Source organism: Stegodyphus dumicola, chromosome 7, assembly GCF_044657685.1.
Source record: "Stegodyphus dumicola isolate Sdum_Otavi_A_Nest chromosome 7, ASM4465768v1".
NCBI classification, from domain to species: domain Eukaryota; kingdom Metazoa; phylum Arthropoda; class Arachnida; order Araneae; family Eresidae; genus Stegodyphus; species Stegodyphus dumicola.
The window spans coordinates 40,922,680-40,934,154 of record NC_140774.1 but is presented as its reverse complement, the minus strand read 5'-3'; positions in this window follow the sequence as shown (position 1 = coordinate 40,934,154).

The following is an 11,475-nucleotide window of genomic DNA, read 5'->3' as shown; positions in this document are numbered from 1 at the left end:
ATTAGTTACTTTTGCTCTGTACTCATGTGTGGGAATTTTCTGTTGATTACAAGTAGTTTGTCTTGAATTTGCTAGTGAATCGTAATAGAATTGATTTGAGTTATTGAATTTCTTTCTTGGTTGGACTTGTTGCTGAATTTGGGGTTAATTCTTGTTTTGGCTTGAGTTTTGTATTTGAATTGGTAGTATCAAGATAGTTGTATCAGGTTTTTGTTTTGTTTTGGTGGTTTCTGCCAAGGTCCGTAAAATGTAAGTTCTCTGATGTTTGGTTTCTGTGGAAGAATTGAGATTTCTGTGGTCATAGGAAAATAGTAGAATTTGAGTTATGGATTTGATTGTGCGATTTTTAAGGATTTTGAATTACGAGTTATGAGTATTTTTTTTAGTGTAGCACTTTTGAGAACTTTGCATTTGTTGCTTGCAGTTAGGTCTTGCGTGAAGTTGTAATGTCCTGAAAGCTCGTTTTCTTGTAAATACTTGCACTTCATGGTGGCACTTGACCTCTTACACCAGGGCAAACAGGAACTTGTTATCTGAGAAAACTATTGTTGTATCTTTTTCATTGTGTTGGTTCAGGATTGTAACGTTTCAGTCAGCGCACTTTTCTTTCCGAGATTGGAGATCTTTTGTTCTCTTTCAACGTGTCTGGAGGTTTGCTTGATACGTAAAAGTTTGGGTCTGTCATTCATAATACAGCGCTTTTCTCAGCTTACATGGACGCGGTAAAGAGTTACTTTGTTTCTTTTGTTTGGGTGGAGGTGTTGCTGAAGGCTGCTACTTAGGTTACTATACAACGTTTTGGAAGAGTGATGCAGAATAGATCTCAGTTTTTGCCTAAAATTGGGGGGTTTGTTTTGAACACTTTTTTTTGATTTGTGATATTTTATTTAGTGTTCTAGTAACGTGCTTCAGTCCAGCTTTGATTGATTTCTTTGACTAGTTGAAATTTTTTTTGTGGACCTAATGGATTTTTAGAATTACTGAATTTTTTTTGGTGTTGTCTTATTAAGGGGACTTAAATATGATGTTGTTACTCACTAGTGTTTACCGAGAGGTTTGAAATTTGTAGCGACACTTCACTTTTGCTGGTTGATTTTTTTTGGCTTGATTTGAATTACAGTGAAATATTTTTTTTGACTTGATATGGTTTAACGTAATGATTATGTGTGTATTTGTTTAGGTATTGCAGTTTAAAATTTTTTTTTAAGTATCACTGATCTCATTGCTCATTTGAATTATGTACGAAATTTTTACAGTTTAATTGTATTTTCATTTTATGTGTATATGTGTATCTTGGTAGTATTTGTAAATTTTTGGCCAAACGTTATTTTGTACATGCATTAGGAATTAGTATTATTTTGTGTGTGTCTTGGATAAAATTCTAATTGGTATTTGTACAGCGTATTCGTTATGCTATTTTCGGAATTGATTTTGGTTGAATTGAATTTTTGGACAATCACGTTTTCTTTCTTTCTGATTTTTTTGTGTGGGGTATTTTCGGCTGGTTCCGAGGTTCCTTGTGTTGTAACGTTCTTTTCTTTTCTAATGCTTGGCCCTGATCAGGCCGCTTCTGTTCTTAGACGTGATTGTTTGGGATTCATTTCTGGAAGTTATTCAATTTCGTAGTACTTAGGGGGGTCTTTACTCTTTGTTTGAATACGTTCATGTGACATATTTTATTTGGAATTGTTTGAATTATTAGGGTGTTATTTTCTCAGGAATGTATTTTATGCATCTGCGGCGCGTTAATTATCTTATTTTTATTTATTTCATTTTTTTTTTTTTGGTGTGAACAATTGGATTAGATTATTTCTTGCTTCGGGTGTGTGTATCCGAACACATTCAGTGGCTTATCTATCGTAAGGAAAAATTGAAAGAAAGTTTTCTTCAACTTTGAAAGAGTGATTGTTCTTCCTTGGTCGAAGGTGAGACGTAGGAGGGTGAAATCTGGTTTCTTTTAAGGTCAAGTTCCTCTACTAAGGAGTATTGTGGTGCTGAATTCACATTCCGGGGTTGGTTGCTTTCATTTTCTCGCGTTGAAGGCTGCAGGGGGGAGTTGCTAACACAATGATTTCTAACTACAGGGTTTTCCCTCGATTGCATTGACAACTCCGTACTCATTTAATGTACTCCATGATTGTGCTCAGCAGAAATTGTCACAATAGTAGAATGTGTTCGACCTCAGGTGAAATGGTTTACATTAATGGACTGAAAGAGAATGAATAGATAAATAAACGTTCAGGAATGTGGCCACACAGAGACTGCAACACTAGTGTGATGTAATGAACTGAAAAAAAAAAGAGAAATTCTTTTTGCCATTATTGATTGATCTTAGACATATTTTGTTTGTGATTAACGCCTTATTTTTATTTTTATTTCTGTATGTGTTCTGAGTATTTCTAGGTTTAATTAATTAAGTGATTTAATTGATGTTTTGATTAATTGTTTTTTAATGATCTTCCTTGAGTATTTTAATTAGTAATTGCTTTGATTAATCTTGTTGTTTTACTTACACATTTTGGACTTTAAATTTAATGTGTCAGTTACGTCACTGTACCAAGGAGTCGTGTGAAATATTGTTACATTATGTTATCCTTTAGCCTTATTGCACAGTATGAGTCATGGTATTTCAAGAAGTGTCTGTCTTCTAAATTTTGGTAAACCAAAATTTAATTCCTTAGGGGAAAGGAATGTTATGTAGAGAATTTGTCTTATAGCGTTATAAAAACTATGTGAATGATTTTATGATTTATGGAAATTTAAATTTTATTTTGATTCTGAATTATTTATTTTAAGGCTTTAATTTTGGGGAAAAACAGATGCTTCTGGAAATATTATTTAGTTTAAATGAATATTATTTATTTTCCTCTATTTGCAAATCTTGTACAAACTTTTATTCATTGTGAAAGAAGCAGGGAAAGGGAGGCAATTTTTGCCAAGTCATGATTTTGCGCGCTTTGTCCTTTAGAATGTTCGAGAAAGAATTTTCATTGTTAGTTGACCTTAAGAGAGGAAAGTACGTGACAGAAAGGTCAAAGGTTGCTACTTGTCTTTCAATGTAAGTCATTCAGGTTTTTGGCGATTGAGGGTCCGGTTGTTGGCTAAGTGAAGAAAGGCGCGCATGCGCGATCACCCTTATTTCCGCATTCAGGGGTTGAAAACGAAGATTTTGCCATAATTAAGGGGGCGATAAGTGAAGCCATAGTGGGAGCCCGTTTTGTGAAGGAGACGAAGGAAATTCGAGTTGGATTCACACTTACTCTTGACTCACTCACTCTTAGACTCGCTTACGCACTCTCTGACTGACTCGCTGATTTTCGGGCTTGCTGGACAAAATGTAATTACGAAGAGAGATGTTTTCCGGCGGGGAGCGGCAAATATGCTCCCCGGCCGCGTTTGGTTAAGTGGCGAGACGCACTCACTCTCTGTCTCACTGATTTTTGGGCTGGCTGGACTAGTGGACGTTGCTCTTGAAAACTGGCTTGAAGGAGATAAATGTAATTGACTACGAGAGATGTTTTCCGGCGGGGAGCGGCAAATATGCACCCCGGCCGCGTTTCGGGTTAAGAGGCGACTCTCTTACGCACTCACTCTTGGACTCGCTGACTTTCGGGCTTGCTGGACTTGTGGACGTTGCTCTTGAAAACTGGCTTGAAGGAAATTCGAGTTGGATTCTCTCTCTTACTGACTGGGTGGAACTTACTTGGGACGTTACTCGTGAAACTTGCTCTTGGAATGAGTAAGAACAGGCGAGCCGTAATTGCCTAGAAAAAACTTTTCTGGCCTGAAGCTGAAAACCCTCTTCCTTGCGGCGTGCTGGTAAAGAGGCGAAATTTGAACGAGTTACCTGCGTGTTGACATAGGACTTTCAGGACCAAGCGGATAGCCGTCCTGGGCAGCAGAGCTCCTGTTTCTGTTCTACAGTGGGAATTGGCGCCGACATTTTTAGAACCAGTGTCAAGATGAGCCCGGCCGACATCAACGCTTGATAAGAGTCCTCCACTTCAAGATGTGCCCTCAAGATAAGTTTTATTTTTTTTGGTGTGTTTGAACTTTAGGCAAGTTTTTCAAAAACGTCCTTAGCAGTAAAAAACAACGTCGAATCTAAAATTTAACTCTCATGCATTAAATTGTTTCCCTTTCCTTTCTTTTAAATTACCAGACAAACCTTAAGTTTTTTTTTTTTGAATTTTAATGAAAAGACGCTCAGATGAGGTTAAGATTTTTCTTATTGTGATGTAATGGAATAAACTGATATTTAATCTGGAACCTCTTACAGTATGTTTTCTTTATACATTTAATATGTTTTTTTCCTATATTTCTTGTATATGTTTCTCTTATGTTTCGATCCTCTCACGGCGCGGTCCCGGGATGCATTTTTTTCACAACGCAAAAATGCTGTACACGTTTCACTATACGATCACTAAAATTTTGTTGGAAAATTCTTAAGAGTTTAGTTTTCCTCCCTAAGAGGAAGTAGAAACCTTTTCACGGCAAGTAGTTTCATATTTAACATTTAATATATAGAAGTTTCTTATTTAACAATGGTACCTTGAAGTAAAGCTATTTAACCATGGTCTCGAAACTTCTCAATATAACACATTTGGGATTCCGTTCCGGGTGCAAAGTCTACAGGGATTGGGTGGCAATGGCAATCTATTTTGAGAATTATAATTATGATGGCTTGTAAATCCTGGACCACTGAACCGATTATAAAAATTACTTGGTCTCTGAAAACGTTGGAAATTGTTGGGTCTAGGAGGATCTTGTCTCACAGTAGCTGAAATTCTACTTCTATTAAATCGATTGTAATCTTGGGGACTGTTTCCAATCGGAGTAACAAATCTGGGAGGTGCACTTTTGATTTGTTGATTTTCGCTAATCTTAATAAGCTTATGGACATGAGTAAGCCAAGAGATAGGGTCAGAGGGTGCGTTGATCGTCATTAAGGATTTTAATTCTATAGGAAGGCCATCCGTCAGACCCTCCAAAATCATTTCATGAGTTAGATTTAATTTTTTACCAATATCTAATTCTTTGCGAAAATATTGCGTTATGTCCTCTTTATGATTGTACTTGTAAATTGTTTGGCAAAATCACCAAACGTAGTTAAAGTGGGGTCGAAAACATTTTCTTTTAAAATTTGGCTAATTCCACATATTTAGTAATTTTATGGCAGTTTTTGACATATACGCTAAGTGCATTACCTTTTAGATATCGAGCTACATTATTAAGCTTCCACGTTCCATCTTTATCTAAATGAGTTTTGTTAAAGTACTCAAGCCATGAATTTATATCCATATCATTCTGCGCGTCAAAGAGAATTATACTTGTTTCAGGTTCAGCGCTAGCTGCCCTTAATGAATCACGAGGATCAGAGAGGTTTTCATTAGCCATTATTTTTTAATAAAAGTTTCATAAATAAAACTAATAATACTTTCATAAATAAAACTAACTCAAAAATAATACTCTTTAAATTTTCCCAAAACAATATTTAAACCAAAATACATCCTTTAAATACCAAATTTAAAATACATTTATACCAAAATAATACTTTTTAAAATTTTCAAAATAAAAACACTATTATTAAATCAGTAATTATAATTCAATAGTAATAATATCATTTGCATCGCCAATCTTTTTACTAATTGCTTCTGTTTGACTTATTGTGACGAGAATACGAGTGATGAAATCGAACGAAAATACACATTTTTGTGCACTCTTAATTAGATTTTCGCAAAACACGATCAATCACCACACAAGCACAAAGCTCTCGAGAGATCAACACAGAACGCCGTAGACGTAGGGAAAGGTTTCCATCCTCAAAAGTAGGTCAACGGTAAGAGCACATTTGATGAACGACGAACTTTCGATGGAAACACAGATCACGCATCACACGGGGCAGAAGGGTGCTTCTGTGGACGTAAAATAATCTGCAGAATACCAGAATACAGGTAACAGAAGGATGATTTTCTTGAAGCAAGAATGCCTAGAGAAAAATGTAGAAACATAGAAGTCGCACAGCGGCAAATTCATCTTAAGTGCGTAACATTTTATCCGTATAATCCTTGGGGTATCTTCTTTTTTAGATAATCCCTTTGAAGGTGGTATCCTACCGGCTTTCTGAAATGTAATTTCTCATACATTATTTCTTTTGTGCAGCCGGGGCAACAGCAATGAGACAAATTTTGGAATATAAAGTGGTAGGTTTATTTTAGCATCCATCTCACAAGCGTTCTCCTCGTACCTTGAGCAGAAGCCCTAGTTATACATATGTGTGCGTCACGAGGCTCCTCCAATCAGCGATATTAATTGAAATCACGAGGTGACGCTATCTTCTAATCAGGAGTGTTCTTAAGGACTTTATGTAATATGACAGATTTATGAGTTTGGCGATTTGGCGGGCGCCAACAGGTTAATATATTTTATACTAAAGAAAGGATTTCGCCAAAATTTAGGAACAGGGATGCAATTTAGGTAGAGAATCGCCAACACGTTACTAAGCAATATTAATAGAATTTAATTTAATCAATTGGTTTAAAAATATCATTACAGATTAATAAGATGCATCATGAGACGCGCTTTTTCGATATGAAAAATGCAAGCTAAATTCCGTTAATCGGCTTTGCAGAATTGAAATTACAAAACTGTCACCTTCTAGTTCGCTGTACGAGTTAAATGGAGAACTATAGTTGCGAAAAATTTAGGGTAGCAGATTTTAAGAAAAGTATTCATTTCTACCGCTTTAAATCAGTTGGAATGACTTTTTTTGGCATAGTATCTGGACATAAAATATATGGCGCACTTTTTTATAAAAACGGAATGTAAAATAGATTCAGCACAGAGATTTTTCGGTATTTTCAATTATTTTCGTTTCGTGAGATACGTATCGCGAATAACTCGAGAATGAGTGGCCGTAGAATGTTTTAGTATATGGGAGTGCTATAACATCTAGTTGTACTCCTCGCTTTTTCCTTGCAATCGGTCACTTTAACATGTATAAATATATATATGTCATAATAAGAGCAAAACAAGGAATAGACGGAGCAGTGTCGATGCGTGATTAGACCCATATTGAAGAAGATTTTGATTGCGCAGTATGCTAGTAATGCTAACTTGGTAATATCTGCAGAACTTGGCAGTAGAAGCGATTTTAATTCCATTTTTATTTCCAATTGACATATGTGGCCACAGTTCACTTGGCACTCTAGTCGTGCCTTTCCATAGAAGATTTACATTTTTGATATTGTTGGGATAGAAAGCAAGCCAGCGAAATTACATCTTAGCACAGTAGAGAGCAAAAGCTGAAGTGCGTAATTATGAAAGATGGAAGCACGCGAAGAGAAAAGTTTTGTTTACAAGGACAGTTTCAGTTCTTAATTATTACGTCATCAGAGTTGCGCGGGCCATAAAGTGATCTAGAAATGACGCAATGCAGAGAAGTTATTAAGATTTTAGAATAGAGATGAAGAATTAATGTTTTTAGTTATATTATAATTCTGATTCATATAATTTTATCTTACATATTTCCCCCCTTCAAAAAGAAAAAGGCGTAGCGACAGAGAAGCCTTTTTAAAGAGAAAGAGTTAAAGCACAAGCAAATTAAAAAAAATATAAATAAATAATAAAATTTTGATCCTGTAAAGTATTATTTATAAATATCAATTTTTTTTAAAAATAGATTCTTAATTTTTAGAGTCCTATTGAATTTTTCAACATTTCAGTCCAAAAGTCTTTTTGTTTGAGAGTTCACATAATCATAATTCATCAGGGAAGGTTCTTGTTATCGCAGAATATCACAAAATAAACTTTTTACATAATCATTACTTATAATTAAATGTAATGCACATAAATATTTATGATACTTATTTCCATACTGATAAATTATAATTTAACATCATAAATAATAGGATTAAGATTTTCAGAATTTATTTCACCGTTATCATCTTTCATTTACAATTCCTTTATTTTACCATACTGGAAGGCCTCGCAATACTTCTAAACAAACATATCCATCAATAGGGCTGTCCTCTTGAGCTAAGCAGTGTGTTCTCTACACTGGTGGCCCAGGGTGCCTAGACAGTTACTTGAAAAGGCCTCCGTTACTTGCATTAAGGTAACTGGCCTTTGAGAACTGCATTAATATATTCCATAATAAAAAAGTATAATAATAATAATAATATAAAAAAATTACACACACTCATAAAATGAGAGCCTCCAACATTATCTTGCATGAAGAGGGTAAAAGGAACAACTGCACAGAGGTAATAACAGGCCTCTGTTGAAGGAACCAATACTCCCTCGACATACACTATACTTAACATACACATACACTATACTTAACATACAATCACCCATAAATTTAACATGCATTTACCATAATTTCATATTACGTATCTGTAATAATTTCACTTATTTTTTACACCTACTTCATTTTTAGAATAATTATAAAATTCGTATTCAAAATTCTCAACAAAATTTCAAAAACATAAAAACTTATCTTAATTTCCTTCCCTATGAATAATTTAAATAGCTTAAAATTAATTACTTAATTTGCTCACACATAATTATGAAAAATTAGAAAAATTAATAAACAAGAATTTCAGATTTTCTCAAAACAAATTGCAGAAATTTTAACCAATGTTGAAATGAAAACTATAGAATTCGCAGCACATTAAATAATTTAGTTCCTGAGCTAGGTTCACACGAATGTAATAATTTTTGAGCTGTTGAAAAAGCAGAAGTGCAAATAATTTTCTGTCGCACATACTTGCAAACACTAACTCGGATCGACCTTGAACTCGCTGTAATGCTGAATTCCTAAACGGTAATTCACTGATGATTTCCTTTTCACTAGGCATTCGAACTTCTCAATTTATCGAGTTATTACTTTCAATCTGTAAACACTACGCGTGATTATTCTTTTGAAGCACTTGCAAAACACCACAGCAGAAGAATGATCTGTTATTTTTTAAACACTGAAAAACTAATTTGATGATTTACTTCTTTCACATTATCTTGGATTTATCACAAAACGATGATTTGAAGAGCTGAATTAAATTTTCCATTGAGGTTTCAGGCTGCAGGAAACTATCCTTACCGGCTTAATTGTAATAATAAAAGCAAAGGAACGAACTCTTTTTATGAAAAGGACTTTCAAAAAACAAAATGGACATTTTTAACAAAATTGAGGACTTTTGTAATTATAACTTATTTATTTATCAATACTCCATATTTATTATGTTATAGTTTTAAAATTAGTCATATATTGTATATTTATTTATAACTCATTGTTTTAATGTTCAAAATTTCATATGCTATAAAGTCAAAATTTTATATGAGAAAGTCATGAACTATGATAGGCCATAGTTAAAGCTTGTACGCTACGTTCTGGATGTTTTCATGTCTTTTCTCATACATTTGCTTCACTCCTGTACTAATGCTTTTCTCACCCCGGCCTCTCTTTTTGACGGGGGGGGGAAGATATCCAGGAGCTTTTTTCCCACGTAGAGGATAAATCCTGTCGACTTAATTGTCATAATAAGAGGAAAACAAGGAAAAGACGGAGCAGTGTCGATGCGTGATTAGACCCATATTGAAGAAGATTTTGATTGCGCAGTATGCTAGTAATGCTAACTTGGTAACATCTACAGAACTTGGCAGTAGAAGCGATTTTAATTCCATTTTTATTTCCAATTGACATATGTGGCCACAGATCACTTGGCACTCTAGTCGTGCCTTTCCACAGAAGATTTACATTTTTGATATTGTTGGGATAGAAAGCAAGCCAGCGAAATTACATCTTAGCACAGTAGAGAGCAAAAGCTGAAGTGCGTAATTATGAAAGATGGAAGAACGCGAAGAGTAAAGTTTTGGTTTACAAGGACAGTTTCAGTTCTTAATTATTACGTCATCAGAGTTGCGCGGGCCATAAAGTGATCTAGAAATGACGCAATGCAGAGAAGTTATTACGATTTTAGAATAGCGATGAAGAATTAATGTTTTTAGTTATATTATAATTCTGATTCATATAATTTTATCTTACATATTTATATTCCTGTCTTCTTACACCGGCTAGTTTAGCTCTGTATTTTTGTTCTTATATATTAATAAATTTTGCATTTTTGCCTTTTAACCCTTTAAAAGGTCAATTTATGTTGTTCTTATATTTGGGTTATGGATTTTACACCTTTCGTGTATGCGATAGCTGTCGAATTATGAGCAATGTGAAAGTGATAGTAGGCGTAACGAGGCCAGACACTGTTATTAGAACTGTGGATTAAATCATTTGGTGTGCCAACTTCCATGTCTTTTTGCAAAGGTAGACTAAACATTAACTTTCAAAACTGTACACCAAAACTTTGGTCTGTCTACTTGTTGGTTGAGTTGCTTGTTTGGACGCAGAAACTCTAATTTTAATTGTAAAAATTGTTTTTAACTGCATTTAATTTTTTAGATTTTTATATATTTTACAGTTTTCAATGAAGGTGTTTTGAATCTGCATTGATTTTTGCTACGCCGCGAAGTGAGAACTGAATTAATTGAAATATAAATATATATCTAATTAAAATTCGAGGACACAGAGGCAAATCAATTGAAGCAGAAATGTCTATAAATTAATAGTCCTTACAGGGAATTCGTGTGGTATCGAAATCAGATATTTTGTTGGGTGCGTGTGTCTAAATTACATATACGTTCATGTCAGGTAAGTAGTGACGGAAAACAACTATTATTATTTATATTAATAAGAATCAAAGGGTTTCAGTAGGAGGAAAAGCGATGTGAGACTTTTTATATCCAATATAATATTCTGAGATTTTAGAGGAGAGACAAAAGAAAAGTTTAATTAAACTTCCACTTCCCTTAACTCTGTGATTGTGACCCACTAAGTGGTATAAAGATAATAAAGATTTCCATTTTAAGTCTCATGAAGTTTTTCAGGCATGTGTGTAAGTGTTAGAATGATATTCCGCTAACAGCTTTAAGCAGGCGCATAATTTAGCTCTGTTCGTGCACCGAAGATGACATATAAGTCCCTTTCTCCCTTCCACTCTCTAGTCATAATCTGTTGGACGAGAAAGTGACCATCGCACGAGCGAACTTAAATCCATTCGCTGAATCCCTTAGTAACGTAGGCGTTCTGAACACTCCATGTTGACTCAAATTATTATATCTTATTTTTGAGGAATGTAGAGAATTGAAACGTTATATTCTATTCACTCGGTTTACCATGTTCAGAATGTTTGTTACGACTGTCGTAGCCTGGTATGATGTCAGAATGTTGTGTCTTGTGATGGTTTTGTATGGAAGCATATTGTTGAGCTTATCATTTAAAGGCCTTCCGAGGCATGAATACCTTCCCACTAAGAATATAACGCTAATATATGTTAATTTTTTGCTAATAAGTTGATTTTATCTTAAATAGGTGCCTATTAAAGAATTTAAAACATTTTTATATATTTTATATTGTGTTTA